Here is a 21138-nt window from a genome sequence, read left to right as displayed (position 1 = left end):
GTTGCCTGTAAATAATATTCCATAAGCTCATCTGACACAATATGATCAAATATCTATCACTGTTGGTATAAAATTGTGCATGAATGTAGAGAGATTTGGTCTAATGTTACAATCATTATGAGGTACAGAAGACAGTCTGAGGCTGATACAGTTATAAGACACCATAAGAAAACATTATCTCTGTAATGCAGTTAGAAGAACCATTAGAAAGCGTTATTTAATCATGAGATACTTTAATCAATATAACACACTCATACTAGTTTCTAAACAAATTCAAATGGGATCATATAACAGAAAACACAATTGTCCTTGCTTTTCTGAAATAAAAGAGTTTGATTTGTAGCACATTAAAATATGATATTATTAAGCATTAAGTATTAAGCAAACTGTCTACACCAGTATGAGGAGGTTAGCCAATCATACTGTTAGTCATTTACATACAGAAGTCTTAAAAGTGTTATAAGTGATTTCAACTATTTAGCTACCTTCCGCTATTTTGCTCACTTTAAAAAAAAAAGCCCCTTTTCCCAAAACCCTGCCCTCCAAAGACATATCAGCAAACCCGAACACGCAAATTGTTTGACAGGTACATAGTATTTTTGATTGGCTTAAAATGTGCAGACTGGCCCCCTAACTGTTTTTAGCCTTTACAGAGACAAGTGTGATTTCTTAGGACATTTATTTCAGTGATATCTGTCAGGTAAGATAATTGTATACGTGGTATTAAAAATAAAAAACACAAATAAAAATAGCTTACAATACCTTTAAGAGTACAGTAGCAAAAACCTGTTTAACTCTAAGAGTCAGAGAGAGGCTGAAAGCTTAAATTTAGGATGCTGGCATTTAGTAGTATGATAAAATGACAGTACAAGTGTCTTATACAGATAATCAATATCGTGTCCAACACAAGGAAGTAACAGGACCTCAAAACCTTAGAGTGGAGTGTCAAACCCCCGATGGGAGCATTACATTTCCTACAAAGGGGGAAATACAACATTGCTGTAATTCAATAGCATGAAAGGGTTTTACACTAACACTTTTAAAAGAACAGTTCACCCAAAAATGAAAATTCTCTCATCATTTAATCACCCGCATGCCATCCCAGATGTGCATGACCTTCTTTCTTCTGCTGAACACAATTGATGATTCTTAGAAGAATATCTCAGCTCTGTAGGTCAATAAAATGCAAGTGAATGGTGGACAGAACGTCGAAGCTCAAACAAGCACATAAAAGGCAGCATAAGAGTAATCCATAAGACTCCAGTGGTTTAATCGATGTCTTTAGAAGCAATATGATAGGTGTGGGTGAGAAACAAATCAATATTTAAGTCCTATTTGTACTATAAAATTCCCTGTCCAGTAGGTGGCGTTAAGCACGAAGAATGCAAATCACCAAAAACAAAAGAAGAAATCTTAGGGGAGAGGAGCGTTTAGGAGGGCTGGTGAAAGTGGACATTTTTAATAAAAAAGGTCTTAAATATTGATCTGTTTCTCACCCACACATATCATATTGTTGCTGAAGACTTGAATTAAACCACTGGAGTCATATGGATTACTTTAGTGCTGCCTTTATATGCTTTTTAGAGATTCAAAGTTCTGGCCACCATTCACTTGCATTGAATGGATCTACAGAGCTCAGATATTCTTCTAAAAATCTTTGTATTCAGCAGAAGAAAGTCATAGACATCTGGGATGGCATGAGGGTGAGTAAATGAGGAGAGCACTTATATTTTTGGGTGAACTATCCCTTTAACAACATCAAGGGAAGCTCCTTGTTCTTTAACCTTGCAAAGGTTGTAAAAACAAAGTGTGGATATTAAAATTCAGTACATACTATGTCAATGATTATCTACTGACATTCACGGGAAGAATTTGAATAAAATCTTTGATTAACACCATCCACAGTACTCATCACTCTTTTCTATCCAGTTCAATTTCTAGCAATTTACAACTCATATAGCTACATATAGTGTTTCTGTGATATTAAATGTACTTTACTGAACTAAAAGATTAAAATGGATTATTAAATTCTGGATATGAATCCATTTTGATGAAAAAATATGCTCTGCAGAACTGCATTTGATTTGCCATGGACGGGTTACATAAAAAGGTATCCATAAAATGTAGTTAAAAGTGAATTGGAGTAGCATTTGAATCATTTACCACAGATTACCATTGATTGCTCAGACTGCCTGCCAGCACCAAGATATCCCTATTTCCATTTCATATATATGTAGATCCCTCTATTTACATAATAAAAATACATAGATATTAATAAATATTTTGGTTAATATTCCTAATACGGACCCCATAATTTCAATAGGCAATAGGTCCATTTGGTCAACTTGGCAATAAACATGATTTTATAAAATTCCAATTTTAACAGTTTCTTTTTCCGTTAAATGTTGTCAAAGCATTAAACACTGCCTGAGGGTCTTCACACAGTATATCAATTTTAATTGGTCAGAGCACACATAAAGTAACAAATAGTTTTCCGCTGGACTGATAGGATCTAAACCAATTAATAAATGTGCGCCTGGGAGGCCAGTCCACTTCTGTAGATCGGAGATCATTAACTGCTTTAACTTGGCTGTTTCATGTTGTAAAGTTCACGACTGCGATGTTGATCTTCTGAGATCTTTTTTTAAACAGAGATGGAGTAAAAGTTAAAATAAACTTCTTTGCTTTAAAGGGATCTAAGATTGGCCTATAACTGCAGTCTCTGCAAATATTTCCTTAAAAGCATGTAAAGCTGCTTCCTCTAATTAAAGATTATTCCACTGAAAGGCTCATTTGCATAATTTTGAAGAGCTTGGTTTATAAACAGCTTAATATCTCTAAAGGAAGCTGTAAACATTTAGCATTTTAATTAAATGTTTTTGAAGGTTCGGGGTCTAGCACTATGGATTTGAGAATTTGTTTTACATTATCCACATGAACACACATATACAGTGTCCCCAAAAAAGTATTTTGACACTTAAAGCACAAGTATGTATATGTAACGGTTAAGGGATGGGCAAGGAGGAGGCGGTAACCGGCAGAACAGTCAAAGTAAACTTTAATGACATAAATGGACTTAAAACAATATAAAACACATAGACGCACACACACACACACACACACACACACACACACACACACACAGCGACCACGTGTCTCTCTCTTTCTCTCGAACTGGTGCCTCTGGCTCGTCTTTTTCCGCTTCCCGGCTAATTAGCCCGATTCAGGTGTGTCCTCACGGCCCAGCCCAGCCCCACCCCGCCCTCCTCCTTGTCACACTGCTCCATCGCCCAACTTAGGCCAAGGAAACCCCCGGCATGACTACTCCCCTCCCCTCCCTTCCTGGACGGGCGTGTTGCCCGTCCGGCCAAGCCTGCTGGCAGGTCTTCCTCTCCTTTCTGGAGCCCTGGGAGAGACAAGGGGAGGGAAAGAGGAGAGGGAAAGAGTGAGGCGTAGCGACAGAGAGAGAGAGAGAGAGAGAGAGAAGAGAGAGAAAAACGTTCTCGCCGGCCCAAGGACACGCCGTCGCCTGGTCCTCAGCCACTCCCCCGTCCTCTGGCGGATGACAGCCGCTCCTCCCCGGGCGGACGGAACCGAGTCCACCGACCCCTGGTGGACGGAACGGCTCCTCCCCTTCCTGGCGAATGGCAGCGGCTCCTCCGACTCCCGGCGGCCGGCAGCGACTCCTCCGTCCCCTGGCGGATGGCAGCGGCTGCTCCCCTGGTGGATGGCAGCGGCGAGGACTCTGAGACAGCGCATCCCTCCTCCTTCCCAGGTTTCAGCATCAATGTAACGGGTAAAGGATGGGTAAGGAGGAGGCGGGAACCGGCAGAACAGTCAACGTAAATTTTAATGACATAAATGAACTTAAAACAACATAAAACACACAGACGCGCACACACACACACACAGCGGTCGCGTGTGTCTCTCTCTCTCTCTCGAACTGGCGCCTCCGTCTCGTCTTTATCCCCCTCCCATCTGATTAGCCCATTTCAGGGCCATGTGTGTGTCCTCACGGCCAGGCCCCGCCCTCCTCCTAGTCACAGTATACATGCATTTAGATTATTTGCAGCACATGTTGTTTTATTTGCTGGTATGCTGATGTCCCTACCAGAGGCTTCTTCACTAGCTTAACCAGCAAGCCTCCCTTGGCCAACCAGCTTCATCAAAAAGAGAGTGCTGGTTGACCAGCATTTTTGCGTACCAGCTAGACCTGCACCAAACCAGCACTATCCAAACCAGCTTGGACCAGAATGTAAATGAATGTTTTTAAACAGATTAATGGCACATGACCATTTCAGTACAGAAGGCAACAATGAATGGCAAAAAAACACACACAAAAAAAAAAAAAGGCAGGAAAAGTCAAATCGAATCGAAACATGTACCCTGTTTCCATCTAGTTTTCAAATGTTTGGCTATTATTATATAACAAGTCACATTTATGTTCTGTTTTTCAATCATGCTGACAGATCTTAGCAGGCATTAGGGGCTTTTACAGCTAAAATCCACCCAAGCTTCTTGATCAATGTTTTTTTTTTTTATCAAGCATTTGAGTGTAACTCGTATCTTCAGAGGAACCAGATATCTGGAAATCTGAGCGTGGCAATAAACTTCACAGGAGAGGAATCATGGGGCGTGACCCTCAAGCCTGTACTGAGATGCCATCTCGAAGTCTATGCTGAATGAGATTTTGAGCAAATAGCACAGGAAGTGAGGCCCCCAAGGACAGTGCACGGTTGAACACCCACACAAGAAGCCAACAGCTATGAAAATCAGAAGAAATATGCAGAACACAAATAATTAAAACATTTGTATTTCAAAATACGGAAAGATTGTGTCTAATTACTATTAAACCTTTCAACTGTAAGGGCTATATATACCAAGAAATGTATTCCTTGTGCTTAAATTTGGCTTGTTTAACAAAACCAGAGTAGATTATTTTCACGGTTGTTGTTCAGCCTACTAATAAATATTCAGGTCATGGGACAATGCCCACCAGGGTCAGAAATTGAGGTGGGTTTGTTGCAAAAATGCCACCAAAAGTGACATACTGTAAATGCCCTTGAAATCAAAATGTGGGGACATAAAATGCCTCCATCATGAATTTTTTCTTGTTTTTTTTTTTTTTCATAACACCTGATATACTTAATATTCTATTCTAAGCCTAGTTATACACATTATCACATTAAATATGATTTGATGTTGATTTAATTTCATGTGTAGGAGGTAGTATATTCTCAATCTAATTATTTAGATTGAGAAATTATGTAAATGAATTGATTAAATTGAAGTATTTTAATAAAAGAGTGACAGTAATGCCCTCATTAACGTAAATGAAAATGAAATTCCAGGGGGAAATTGTTGCCCCGTTATGTAAAACTTCATTTCTGACACTGATTCCCACGTTCCTGGATTAAGCATGAATGGAATGTATTCTTACGACTTATCTACATATCTGAAGAACTTACTTTTATACTGGCTGACAAGTGCATCCTTTATCAAATGCAGTACATGCTCTGACAGTTAGCAATTTTGGAAGCGGGGATGGTATGGGGTTTATTCAAAATCCCCAAACCAACACCAAAATTTGTGACTGTGATTCATCCTTGACTTTATAAGCTACATCCACAAAACTCAGTACAGACCTTTAGCCTGTTCTGACTTCAGTTGTTTTCTCTTTTCTAAATGACCATACTAATGGTTTTAGCGAATGATCCAAATCTCAAAAATCCCATGGACTTCCATTGACGGAATGTTTAAACGGGCCAAGGCCAGGTCCACACTAATACATTTTAATTTGAAAACGCATTGTTTTTGTACATTTACGCCTCTCATCCACACTAGAATGCCGTTTTTTAGAAGGTGCAGTGAATTAGAAATCGGGTGTTGAGGAGCGGAGCGCTGAGGGAGGCGTGACAATGACAAAGTTTTCACACATACCTGAGTTTGCTGGAAAAACAGCACTGGCATAGCTGATGAATTCAGATATCGACCCTTTGTTTCTTTCGATGGTCTGAAATCCACAGGGGTAAAATGTTCACTGCACACCCTCCAATATTTGAGAGAATTTAGGGGTGTACTGATATCCAGGTTCAGCGCGATAAGCCAGAGATTCAGTCAATCAATGAAAAGTTAATATTTTTCCCACCATGCATTTTCTTTGGGGTTTCTGAAGGTTGAAGCATCCAGGATACACACACTAAACGACCATTTTGAACAATACACTTATACAAATACAAATCTACAGCAAAGACAATTAAACTTTTGTACAGCGCTGCTCCTCTTGTAAACAATGACGTGCTTCCTGACTCCTCCTCCATGTGACACATGACCTTACCGACGAGCTTACGTCATCCCTCTCATGAGCGTGCGTCACAGAGATGTACGGAAGAGAACATTTGTAGTTAAAAAGTATATAAGTATTGTTTTGTTTCTAAAAATAATCAATCGTTTGCATTCAGAAGAACTTTATTTGTCGACTGGAGTCATGTGGATTATTTTGATGCACCCTAAATATGCATTTTGGACCGTCAAAAAAATGGAGTACATTCACTTGCATTGTTTAGAGGTGGAGGCCTGAAATGAAATCCTAAAAATCTTAAATTCTGTTTTGATGATGAAAGAAACTCAGATACATCTTGGATGGCCTGAGGGTGAGTAAATTATCAGCACATTTTCATTTTTGGGTGAACTATTCCTTTAACTCTCTCTCTCTCTTGCCTTAGTCTTTTGGTGCATTCATGTTGTGTCGGAATTACCGTAATTACGAGATTCAGACTTTTAAAAAGTGTTCACGTATTCGTAGAACTACAATTACAAGTAAACTCGGAATTCTAGGAAAGCACCAACCTGACAGTTTTGACATCATGTAAAAAGAACCAATATGGCAGTGGCCTCAACAATTAAAGTTTGTGAATACTTATTTCTGTTTGATTTGCCATTTTAAAGTCAAGTAATTTGTATTTGTATAGTGCTTTTCACTACACACATCGTTTCAAGCAGCTTTACAGAAAATCATGCTTTAACAGAAAATGAAACTGTAATATCTATTTTATTATGCCATCCTTTCCTGGAGCATTTTCTTTGTTCTTAAACATTTTGCAACAACACATAGAGGTAAATTAATGAATTAACGTGGTGATGAATATTTTTCTGTTATCAACGACAAGGCGTTGGTTTAGGGTAAGAATGTCTGTTTTGTGTCTACCTCTCATTTGATTCCAGATTACATTTTTATGTTATGGAGGTATGTTTTACTCATAAAAACCTCCATCTAATACTCACCTTTAAACCTCATCTGCTTATGATACCATTTCACTCGCTTTTGGCGCCCCCCGCTGGACATTTCATTGGAAAACTCTAGACAAACGTGTAATAAGGCACGTAATTTTGTTTTGCAAAAATGTTGACCAGGCTGCAAAAATGACCAGGCTGTCAATATCCTCTGTATGACTTCGTTGCCAATTCACCTTCTTTCAAACACAAAAGTCTACGCCTATGAACATGAATGACAAAAATGATCAGTTATCTATTCTCCATAATTGGGGAGTTTACAGTCAAAAGCATGAGCATGAATAATGACAAAACGAGAATAAAACTGAACATAAACTTTTGTCTTTAAACAAAGATATTCCCTACCTAGCACATACCAAAGTGTTCCAAAAACTTTTTTTTATTATTACTATTATTTTTTATGTTAGAATTTTTTTTTTTTCTATTTGAGCCATGGTGTAGCAGTCAAACTGAGCTGTGGCAATGCAAGTTTAATGCCAGTATACAGTATGACAATATACCTCCCACTGTGGTCTGTCATCCGTTGTCTGTGTCAATAAAATGGGTCTAAAGCCCCCCAGCACTACCCCCCCCCCCTCCCAAAAAAAGAAAAGAAGCCATTTTCACTAAATAAATGTCAGCACTCAGCACTCAGGTGTCTCAAAGCCATTAAAAGATAAGAAAACATTCTCTCCACTACCTTTCTCAAGAGGTTGTTTGTAACATTCAGGGAAGTCTCTGAAGATTTAATAAAGTTTTAAAACTCTCTCTGACTTTCTTTATATTCACATGGAACAAGTTTCATCTCTTCTGGGCTGCTTAAGCAAAATTGTGTAAAAATTTATTCGGAATGTTATTTAAAGAATATAAAAACACTTTATAAAAACCCGAAGAGTTAGAGGCTGGCACTTAAGACAGACACAGCAGATGTGCATATGCCGGCAGCGATGCCTCGCATCATCACTTCAAAGGCAGACAATTTCCCATCTGCAACAAATGCCACTGGGATGATTTACCATAGTGAAGATCACATTATCGTTAACAGCAAGAAAAAGCCCTTTTGCATCACATCCATACAACATTCCCTTTCCATCCACCCAAATCAGAGGGTGAGGGCATGTTAAATTGTGTTACCTGCAGAAAGGGAGAAGATATCAGCTTTCCCTTGTCTCCTGAAAACATAAAACGGTTTTGGTGCACTGGGATAACCCCTAAAACACACACGCATTGGTAGAGAAATGACAGCCCTTTCATCTCTCATCTCCACAATCCGCTCTCATTAGCGGCTCTGAGCGAAAGTAGAGGGCGGACACCCGGATGAAGGATACACGTTGCTGCTGCTGCTTGTGATACAGTGAACCGTGGCTGTATAAAACACAATCCCTCCCTTTCAGTTGCCGCACACACCAGGGACCCTCAGTGTCAGCCAGAGACATACGCTAATTAAAGCAAACTTTGCTTGAGTTTGGTGAGAACTGCAGTTCTTGCTTATCGCCTTCTCTCTCAGCCGGCTACAAATGCTTCCAATTACGTTTAGAGAAACAAACAAATATTAGAAAGGAATATAACCAGCAAATGCACGAGTGTAAAAGACTGTCACCGAGCAGCATAAGTCATAATACTGCAGTGCTAAGCTCTGAAATACTAGTCTAACAAGGATGAAACTAAGACACAGTTAAGTGCTAAGACGGGCCAAATTACTGATGAGCATTAAAGAGGTCAAATCATTCTTAAGCAATATAAAACAAGAACTGTTGTACTGTTATTCACTTATAATGTTAATGAAATAGTTCACCCTAAAATGAAAATTGTCAAAATGTACTTTCCATCATGTCGTTCCAAACCAGTATGTCTTCAACACAAAAGGAAATCTTTTACTGAATATTGCAGCCCCTCTTCTCAATACAATGGCAGTTAATAGTGACCCACATTATAGTTTAAATGCATCGTAAAAGTAGCAACTTGTGTGCCATATTGCAAGTCTTCTGAAAGCATCTGATGTTTAACTGAAATTTAAGCCATTTTTCAGTGAAAATAAAACAGCCGTTGGCGTTCATTAGCACTACAAGAAAAGCTCGTTCACAGTGGCTTGCGTTGTTTTTAGCGCTTAACAATGCAAGTGTTAGCGTGAACATTTGAGCAACTTTGAACGTGCAACGGACGTCAAGATCGAAATATGGTTGAGTAAATAGAGCTGTTCAGCTGTGACGGCAATTTGTAGGCAAAGCCAGAAGGCTAATTCACCATGGGTTCCCTCAGGAATTTCCTATGGGTTTTTATAATGGGGTTTTTCAATTTGTGGTACAAAATACTTGAAGATACTTGGATGTTTGTTCTAGAAAATAAATTAGGCTATGCAAAGTCATACCTCTAACGTTTATTTTGAAGCTGCTTTGTTTAAAAAAAAAAAAAAAGAATGTTGATAACAAGCTGCTTAATAAGGACTACAACTATACCACAAGCATGTGATTGTACGTGACTGATGAAGCGGAAAACCGCTGTAGACTTTATCTAGCGAATTGTTTTTGAGAAAAAACATGACAGCTACCAAAATTCACATTTGGAATATGACTGTGTGTAATTTATGTTGTAGAACAAAATGTCCAAGCATCTTCAAGTAATGTTGACCATAGACCTTATTTTAATCATAAACCCAAAACTCCCACTACAAAAACCAATAGGAAAATCCAGAGGGAACCCATGGCTCGAAAATGCTAACTCTCTTCCTGGTTTTTGGAAGACAACCTGAATTGCTTTATTATGACATTCATTTTATTTTGGGGTGAACTATCCCTTTAATTGAGTTTTTTACACCAAAAAACAGTCATAATTTGTTTTTTAGTACCATTTTCCAACACTGTAAACCATGTTGTCGTTACTGGAAACATCAAGTTGTCTTAAGTAAGTATTACTTAAAACGTCATGTTTTGGGCTTATAACTCAAATATTTAAGATCATTAACCTTATCTTAAAAATACATTGATTTAAGATTTTAAGTGTTATTAACTCAAACTATTAAGTACAAAATTGAGACTATGGGGAATACCCACAATCCCTTGCGCTTTAATTATTTTATTATGTTTTCTTGGTCGAAGGGAAGTTACGGGGGCATTTAAATAGTTGTTATTAAGAATTCATAGAGGTTTTAGCTCTTTTGTTTTATATGTTGTTTTGTTGCAAATAGTTATTTCGTGTGATGTCACTATTAGGGTGATCTGTGTGTCCTTTGGTCAAATTGGACTCTGTTAATCTCAGTTCTCTGTGTGCTTGTGCAAGTGAAGTACAGGTATTGCATTTCTGTGGAGAATTAAGTTTATTTAGTGTCTGACCTAGAATCAGTTATCAGTTATCTTTAATTGAGCTGTACTACGATATTGTTTGATATAAAATTTTATCAATTCAATTAAAATTTTAACAACAGTAGGAAAAAACTACATTTAACTAGCAGTTAAGTCTACTTGCATCTAGTAAAATCAACTTATATAGTTAAGTTCATTCTTTATGAACATCAAGTTTATTGAACTTAATTACGTACGTTTTAGAGACGCCATTACTCAATTCAATTGAGGAAATGAGTTAACTCAATCAAATGAGTAGAGTAAACATATAGGGTTTTCAGTGAAGAATTTCATTTTACAGACAGTTTAATGACATAAATGTGAATGCCGAATTTGAAGAAGGTAAATCTTAAATTTGTCAAATTGTAACTGGCAACCTTATTGTCTATCGCTGTTCCTCCAAATAATGGGTGACTAAATATCAAGACCCAAGCATGTAGGTTCCTTTCATGGAGAATGATTAAAAAAACCTTTGATGCTGCTTGGCAGCTCTGGAAAACCAAAACTCATATCAAAAAAGACCAAGTGTCACAAAGACAACCATCACAAACTAGGTCTACTAGACTAACCTTGTCTCACCCGATAAAAACCTGCAGTTCAGCTTATTGCACACATTGGTTTCATGAGACGTTCCGTGATGACAGGACTGTCTAAGGTGGACTTCTTGAAACTAAAGCTGACAGAACCCCCTAAAACCCAGAAGACATCACCCTAACTCTACAAAATCCCAAAAATGCAGCCCATACACAGCAGGATGGGAAGACCTTTGCTCTCATATTGTGTCAGATCAATCAGGCCTCTATAGCTACTTTTGCCCAGATAAGACCAGTTGAAGAACCACACAGTAGGACATCACCGCAAATATGTAAAATCCAGGTCTACACTGAATGATCACACCAGGATCTCTCCTCCAATTACTTGGCTCCATCCTGGTATTTTATGCACACTTTTCATGATCCAATCAATTCCAGGTGGATAAAATCAAATACTTTTGTTTTTTTCTTCTCAAATATTCAGTTTCACTCAAAAATATGTTCTGTTATGGAAGTAAAATGGGTTGTGTGGTTGCAGCACCTAAACTATACACTTTCCATGATACAAATATATACATTTTAACCTACAATCTTGATGTTGGAAAAAGCATTTTTAACTACATTATGTTGACAAATGCATGTTTGTGGTTGTTTCACAAATTGCCTGGGTAGGGTTGCACCAGCTGTGCGTAAGGTCTTACTTAAAGGCATAGTTCACCCAAAAATGAAACTTCTCTCATAATTTACTCACCCTCATGCCATCCCAGATGTGCATGACTTTCTTTCTTCTGCTGAAAACAAACAACGATTCTTAGAAGAATATCTCAGCTCTGTAGGTCCATACAATGCAAGTGAATGGTGACTAAAATCACATCAAGGAACTATTAAAGTAATCCACAAGACTCCAATGGTTAATCATTTTTTACTATAAATTATCCTCCCTGCAAAGCAGGTGGTGATATGCACAAAGAATAAGATTTGCCAAAAAACAAAAGTAGAATGTGAAATTGAAAGTGGAGATTGATGGTAAAAATGACTTAAATATTTATCTGTTTCTCACCCACACCCATCATATTACTTCTGAAGACACGATTGAACCACTGGAGTCAAATGGATTACTTAAATGCTGCCTTCATGTGCTTTTGGAGCTACAACATTTTTGTACCTATTCACTTGCATTGTATGGACCTACAGAGCTGAGATATTCTTCTAAAAACCTTCATTTGTGTTCAGCAGAGGAAGGAAAGCCATACAAATCTGGGATGGCATGAGGGTGAGTAAATGATGAGAGAATTTTCATTTTTGGGTGAACTATCCCTTTAAGTTGGGATGTAAAGTTCAAACTAAGGGCTTAGTAACTACTGTAGTTCATTTGTAACTATATGTCAGTGTTTTATTTAATTGCACGAGCAGTTCTTTATGCAAAACTTGTAACAAGGTTGTAAGCTAGTAGGTCGTATGCAAAGTAATGCATATGTAGGTTTAATGGTGCAACACTCAAATATTTAGTAGTGCATAAATTATAACTTAACGCTTATTCATGCTATAACTAGTTTGAATTATAACATTCGAATTGTAATAGCCGGTGCAACTGGTCCCTGGAAACATTCCTTAAAACAAAACTGTCTCCTTCCTCTTAACCTATGGTAATTATGTTGCGTAGCACGTCCTTTCGCTCTCTTACCAAAGTGATCAGCATGGAGGATCGAGGCAGGTGAGCAGCCAACCACGATCAACTAAATTGAAGAAGGGGCAAATTAATTCTCAGTCAGTTATAGGGAAAACAGCTTAATGAGGATTTAAAGGGGATTCCTTCCTCCTGCCGCTCCACAAAGAGGAGGGGAAGGAAAACCTGGGCATAGAGCCATATTACGACAACATTTGCAAAATGGCTTGCACACTGGGAAGTAAACAGCATCTGATCAAGATTTTCTTGGTTAATTCTGAGACTGACTTGGGTGCTATTTGGGCAATCTGACTTTAAAGGGATAGTTCACCCAAAAATGAAAGTTCTGTCCCATTTACTTACCCTCTTCTTTGTTGTTTTGAACCCATATGACTTTCTGTCTTCGTGGAACACAAAAGGAGTCACCGTTCACCTCAGTCACCATTCGCTTTCATTGCATGGGGGGAAAAATGCATCGGAAGTTAATGGTGGCTGAGGATAACATTCAGTCTAACATCTCCTATTGCATTCCACAAAAGAAAGAAAGTCGAACAGGTTTGTAAAAACATGAGGGTGAGTAAATGATGGCAGAATTTTCTTTTTTGGATGAATTATCCCTTTAACACGTTTCCTCAAGCATATGTAGCAAGGCTGTGCAGGTGCCAGCAGGGAGCATCTGTAGATCCTGTAGCATGCCAGAAAGGAGCAGATAGTGAAGAAACTGACAGGGCCAGTGCATATGACTGCTGCTGCATGGATGCAAAGCACCAGGATACATGTGGAACAAACTCTAGTGACCTTGGTTCTATTGACCGGAAAATGAGCTTAGACTGTGTACTGTGAAGCAGATAATATTGGACAAGCCAAGCTACTGTAAACAGTGGAAAATATCAATCAGAATGTTTCCGTTTTGCTGTGCAGTTTTGAAGACTTCTCTGTTTGCCACACTTGGTAATTTGTGCATCTGAATGTAGGATAAAGGAACATCAGCTTTTTATAACACAAAATAAATAGTGCTAATGTGCTACTAAAAGGAATAGTTCACCCACCCAAAAAAAAGAAAGAACATTCTGTCATTATTTACTCATTATTTACCCTCATGTCATTCTAAAGCCATATGCTGTTATTTATTTTTTTTTATTTAATTTTTTTGTGGAATACAAAAGGAGAATTATGAAGAATCTTCATGTCTGTAAAGCTCCAAAAATTGATTAAAAGAACAAAAAGCTCCATAAAAGTAGTCCAAATGTTTTTTGCACTACATTCCAAGTCTTCTGAAGTCGTACAATCGCTTTATGTAAAGAACAAGAGGAAATTTAAGAAGATTTTAAAAGATTATCAGTGAATAACCACTTAATTTGAACCTCAAACAAAGCTAAGGTGAGTAAATAAAGGAATTTCATTTTTTGATAAACTATTCCTTTAAAAAAAAAAAAAAAGAATATGAACTGATAAACAAACACTAATTAAAACAGGAATATCAAAAAAAGCACAAAGGACTACAAGAAAATGTAAGAAAACAATTAATTATTGCAGTATACCAACAACTTACAGTCCTGTGCTCAGAAACGCAGCGTATAAAATAAGAGTTATGTTTATAAATTAATAGATCTGCAAGTTGTCATGAGGATACTGCATTTCAAATGAACCAATGAGAAGGAGTGTAGAATACTGACATATCTCAAATTCAATTATACATCACTGCACAAAATTAAACTAAATCAGATTTAATTCTGCTCAGTCAGAGAGTATAATCTCTCACTTAAATTCAGTGACTGCACTTGAAGACTTTGCTAACAGATACATATCGTCTTCCTGGTGCCAGTCATCTTATCACATTTAAAGCCTTTCTATAAAACACCACGTTCTTCTGCTAGAGCCACAAGGCCAAGGGCAATTTTACGGTATCTCTCTCCGTAGATCTCTGAATCGCTGAAGTAGAGGTTTCTCACTCACTAGTGCTATCTTACCTCACTCCACTACATTAGCGGTCTACCACGCTAATGTAGCAAGGACGTTTTCCAAACTGAGCCCAGCTAAAAACGTTGACAGATGACACTTAAAAAAAAAGTTGAAAGTTGATGTAGCGAATTAACCCTCTCAAACTAGCCGACACTAACGCAGACGGAAAATGTAAATGGCGGTGCTAATGAACTCTGGCGACTGGTTTTTTTGGCAAGGGTTTGGAATTAAGACGATTTAGAGCAGCATGAGAAGCGGAGATAGAAATGTTCACAAATAATGAAAGAAAATAACAAAGGGAGAATGGGAGAGAGGATGTAGGCAAAGAATTATTGAGCATGAACAACAGAGACATACTCAGGAGAGAATGAGGCTATTTATTAAGAAATAAAAGCGGGAGAAAAGAAGATATATCAGTCACTTAGCAGTAGTGCAGACGGAGCTACTTTGAAGCTTTAGCTTCCAAAATTACAGTACAAGCTACACATAAATTAAAATAATTAACCCTTAATCACTGTTCAAGACATTTTTTAACTTAAATCCCTTTATATATATATATATATATAAATGATTCTCAATCTGAGCGTTACAAGGCTTGGTAACTTTTCTAAAACATGTCAACTGAACTCACACAAAAAAAAAAAAAAAAAAAAAAATTGGACTAGATTCGATGAGTTTTATTAAATAGTCCCACGTTTGTACAGTTCAGGTCAAATTTGACCCTCCAAAGGAAATGAATGGATGAGACTATAAAACAGCATTTTTTTTATTTATTTTTGGTCAGATAAAAAAATTATATATATATATATATATATATATATATATATATATATATATATATATATATATATACATTCAATGCATGGCCATATTTTTCATTTCATGTGGTTGTTATTTTTATTCCATCAAATGTCACCAGCGACCCTCAATACACGACATATTTGATGTTTTGACAGTCTTTCAATCTACTGAAGGGAAGGTTTTTATTGAAGTGAAGATAACAATTATTTTAGATAAAAAGTTGCTTGTCTAAATCGCTGTAGCAGAAATCATCCATTCACATTTGGTCTAAATTTAGTCCACCCAACCTCATATCGTTTGAAACTCGTATGACTTTTTTCAGAGCAAATATGTACTCTTCTATTTGACATTCGCGGACATTTAAATATATTTTATCCATGATTCTTCTCAGTACACCAGCGAGTTTGATGTGTGGCCAGCGAGTTCACATGCCTACCGGTACATCACCATAAACCTCTCTCATTTAAAATTGATAAATGTTTTTGTGTTGTTATCTGGTCAGATTTGGCCACAATATTACAAAACATTTGTGATGATCCCATCTGTATGAATGCAACAGCGTCTTTTAACTCGTGAAGAATACACAGAAAGCAACCGAGGCATATTAGTGTACAGTATATGACTGATAAGTTTACATTGTAATCTGGTGGTGTTAATAAAGTCTGTGTTTCATAAACGTTTGATGTATTGTTTATTGACTAAGATTATACACACATTAAACAAACTATATATTGACATTATAGTCCTTTTTTTTAAATTATTATTACAATGTGTTACAATTATGGCATTCCTTTATACAGTCTGTGTTATGAATTTAACATTGTCCTATTCACTTTTCCAGTTTAACTGTATCCAACATTATGCTATAATTGACACGTGAACAGATAACTGACATGTCTGAATAAATGAGTAAAAAACAACAAGTGTTTCACTGCTCTCACCCTTCTTTGTTGCTTCACTTTGGTGAAATGAACCCGTTTCACTAGACAGATATTACTTTATTGAAAGAAAAATTAAATTTTGGCTTTGGGAAGTAAATAGCAGTACCACTTTTTCAAGATTTATAAATAGAAACCAAAATTTCGCTGGCTTTTGTCGCATCACATGGCGTGTTTCCCATGTTGCATATATATGACCGTGGCTGTCACACAGGGAAGTTGTCACAAGCACTACATCTCAGTAACAATAAGATTTGAGCAAATGTGTGTTTTCTATAGCTGAGGTTTTGTATGTTGCTTTCAAACACATAGTTGAAAACATTCTTAAATTTCATAATTTTTGTGAATTCTATGCTAAAATGTCACTATCATCATATTTTTGTTATAGTTCTTTTGGTTATTTCTGTTGTTTAATGAATCGTTTTGCACCTCATAATTGTTTAACTTGTTCATTTTTGCTCAATATCCAATAATAGGCTGTTTATTGCAGGTGTATTTTTAAAGAGAGCCGTAGATTTAACACCACTGGTTAAATGGCAAGTTCCATTGTGGCAACTGACCCCATGAGTGTGTTCAACGAACAGTTTGTTTTTCTCTGGCATAAACGGTGAAAATGTTCAATAATTTTTTTTTTGTAGCTTGGACTTCAAGGTATGTGGCTATATAGAAATTGACTTTCAAAAATAAGCCTACCTTGAGAAATATTCACTGGAGTAAAAAGTGTGACAACTAGCCCCAGCCTTCCCCAAATGCAATGATCCACCCCTGACTGTATTGTCAGACATTTTTTGAAAAAGTCATCACACATTCCCTGTGATGAGGACAATAAAGATACTATTTTTTCTTGGCATCGCTTTAATCACTGGATGGATGGATACATTTAATTCACCAAAATGAAAGCTCGCAAGGACACAACACACCACACTGGCTGAAAACATTCATTATCTGTGTTTCTGCAGATCATGCGGCTCTCATCTGTTGGCATACGGTGCCAGCCATGTTGTCTGACGGTGTTGGTCGTGCCAGCTTCGCAGACACAGCCTGTAATGCTGAAAAAAGGCACTTCAAATTGGCTCTTTGATGCTCTGAGACAGAAGTAGAGGAGGGAGGGGGGAGTGCAATGATAGTGGGTGAGTTTGAGTATGGAGAGATTCTAAAAGAGAAAAATATAGAGTGCAAGTAATGAGACAGGAAGCAAGTATTCAGAAGACATCGTCAGGAGAGGATGAAGGAAAATGTGGAGCTGTGTAGGATCAAGAAAAAAAAAAGGATGACACCCTGAAACAAGAAAGAAATGTATACACTGGGTACACTGCAAAACACATTGTCTTTATCAGAATGTATGTCTTATTTTCCAGTTAGAACATCTAAACATATATAAATACATAACTTGAGAAGCAAAATCGAGATATTAAGAAACATAAAATATTGATATTATTATTTACTTTGGAGCTGTACAAAGATTGCACGACATAATGAATTCAGATGATACTGTGAAACAAGGAATGTACCGTATGTGGTTAGATTATTAATTGACTTTTTATTATTATTATTATTATTTGTACAGGGGAAACACTCAGGCTTTGTAGACATTTTACAAAAGGAAACTTTTGAGACAAAAGACCCCCATGATATAATGTCAGATGATTTTTGTTAGATTTAAATTTAACAAAATAATTATTAATTCAAAGGATTTTCCGGGTTCAACAAAAGTTAGGTTCAATCGATAGCATTTGTGGCATAATTTTGATTATCACAAAAATGTTTATATCTACAATATAAATAATTTCCACTAGTCCCTCCTTTTCTTTAGAAAACGCAAAAATCGAGGTTACAGTAAGACACTCACAATGGAAGTGTGTGTGGCCAATTTTTGGAGGGTTTAAAAGCACAAATGTGAAGCTTATAATTTTATAAAAGTGCTTATATTCATTTTTCTGTATTATTTGAGCTGTAAAGTTGTTTAAATCATCCTTGCGCAGACATCGTGCAAAAGTTAATGGGATTACAGTGTTTATGACATCACATCGTCATGGTAACAATGTTGTAAAACTGGAAATCGAAATCAATTTTTTATTAATCAACATTACTCCAAAAATGCTGTTGATTGAGCTTAACTTGCTGGAATTTATCACTGGAAACATTCTAGGGAAGTCTAAAAAAGAGAAAAAACATTAATCTTTATTATGAAATTCCAAATGTACTTATTCTGTGATGACCATTTGAACAGACAGCTCTTTGAATATGCCCACTGACTTAGAATCTCACCGCAACATTGATTTTATAACAACCCCATTTCCATTCTGCTCATTCCCTGCATGCAGATATACAGAACACACTCTGAGTGGAAGTATTTTGAATACGGAATTATTCCATATCCCGGTGCATTAGCCATTTAGAGATTATAGCATACACATGCCCTTTGGTTAAAGCTAATCATTGCCAAACACTCTGCCGCTCTCGGCATAACAGAGAAGAACATTGACATAACATTGAAACTTCAAATCCTCAAATGATGAGTCTCAGCATGGAAAATTGTTGATTAATGATGCTATATTTTGTACATTGAATAACAGTTTATGCAATGATCTAGAGTTCAATTTGAGTTACAACTTGTATTGAACCCGGAATATTCCTTTAAAGGAGCAATATGTAACATTGACCTCAAGGGTTTAAAATGGGTACTGCAGTCCAAATTCAAAATATTGGAGAGAGTTTTCTCCCCCGCCCCCTCCTCCCCAGACTCGAAGCTCACGGGGGTTGCCAGGTTGAGGACACGCAACAGGAATGAGCAAACTGACAATGGCAAGCGGCGAGCCTTACACTGTAAGATGGTCAGCTGATGTACACGTTTGCAATGTTTTTATTGTTTGCAAATTATAAACCAGCTCATGTGGATTTTTTAAAACTCTGTCAATGTTAGCTAGATGTATTGCTGGCTTCCATGGCTGCAACGTGCTGTGTTTGCCCACTAACTTGTTTCAAATCTGCAACCCGGGGTGTCCAAATACTATTGGGAAATGGGCAGTGGGCGGGATCACACAGGCCAAAACACAAACAAAAATTCCGGCTCAGAACGGACATTTCAAAGTAGAATATACTGGCTGTAGCATTGTTTTCGAGAGAAGCCAGTATTTCAATTTAGCATGTTTCCTAAATCTCTGATAACATATTGTGATAATTTTATGCTTTAGTACAGTAAATATATTACATGTTGCACCTTTAAGCTCAATCGACAGCATTTGTGGCATAATATTGATTACCACAAACAATTATTTTGACTTGCCCCTCCTTTTCTTTAAAAAAAGCAATGATCTGGAAGTGAATGGGGCCAATCCGTAAACATTAAAATATTCACTGTTTCAAAAGTTTAGCCACAAGACATAAACAATAAACATGATTTTAGTGAGATAAAAATCCCCTAATAAACTTTTCTGTGTAAAGTTATATCCAATTTTACAACTTTGTTGCCATGACGATGTCAACAAACCCTAAAACGACTGTAAAAATTGCAATTTAAACAACTTTACAGCTTAAATAATAAAGAGTTTTAACAGAAGAATTAATGTAAGTGCTTTTAGAAAACTTTAAGCTTCACATTTGTGCTTTTAAACCCTCCAAAAACAAAGATGGAGCTTAACTAGTATTGAACCCGGAATATTACTTCATAGTCAACATGAAACTGCATTTGCATCCCATTTTATTTCCGTAATTTGACATATTTCTGAGTAAAACAGGATTTTTGTAAGATTGTAATTGTTGAAATTATCAGCATTCCACACATTAATCCACAAGTATACACACATTTCCTGCCAAAATGTGGCTGCCATGAATCTCTTGTTCCTGTTTCTTTATCTGTTCATCCCTCAGAAGTGTTTATTTACTAGTCTTCACTCATATGCTTTGCTATCTACCTCTCTCTCTCTCTCTCTGGCATTCTCAATCATTGTCACCTTCTCATTCTTTCCCCATCCACGGTGGTTATCTTTGTCTCCATTATTTTTCCCCTCAGTTGCTTCTCTTTCCTTCTCCTTTCCTTTTCCGATGATCAAGAAGACGGTAAAAAATTGGGCCAGAATTACTGCCTGAGATAACAGGAAATGTGTGTGTGTGTTTGTGTAAGTGCGTGTGTCTCTTTGTCTCTGTATGTGTGTAAGCGATGTACTGCACAATCCTTTACAGCGTCACAAACATGCACTTGGAATCAACAAAGATAACTGGTTTCTTTCAAATGGGTAGAACAACGAGAAAATGTAATATAGTAAAATTATAATTCATTAATTTGTTGTTTTGTGTGAGGTATTTCAGAGCAAAAACCAACATAGTCTCATAACAATGCACAATAATTCATAAGAGATGGCGAAATTGTAAGATATCGTACAACCTCCTTGTACGAAAAGGTGTGACTACTATGTATAGAGCCCAACCAATCAATAAACAATACAGTAGAATTGTGCCAATAGACGATGATCTCGGGGATCGACGATGGTCAGAGTGATCGCCAACAGCTGATGCCTTTGACCATGTCAAATATGATATTTGGCTCGTTTTCCCATTAATGTATTCAATTATTATTATTATTATTATTATTATTATTATTATTATTATTATTTTTATCAAATTAATAT

The 21138-nt window shown here is 36.9% G+C and overlaps 1 protein-coding gene across 1 annotated transcript in view; it reads right to left on the bottom strand.

Moving 5' to 3' along the window:
* The window catches only part of LOC127421197 (junction plakoglobin-like), a 98217-nt gene that overhangs the window by 57929 nt on the left and 19150 nt on the right, over window positions 1–21138 (bottom strand). The window lies entirely within an intron of this gene.

This window comes from Myxocyprinus asiaticus, chromosome 30 (genome assembly GCF_019703515.2).
Source record: "Myxocyprinus asiaticus isolate MX2 ecotype Aquarium Trade chromosome 30, UBuf_Myxa_2, whole genome shotgun sequence".
Taxonomy (NCBI): Eukaryota; Metazoa; Chordata; class Actinopteri; order Cypriniformes; family Catostomidae; genus Myxocyprinus; species Myxocyprinus asiaticus.
Note: the sequence above shows the minus strand (reverse complement) of the source record. Positions and strands in the feature narration are given on the sequence as shown.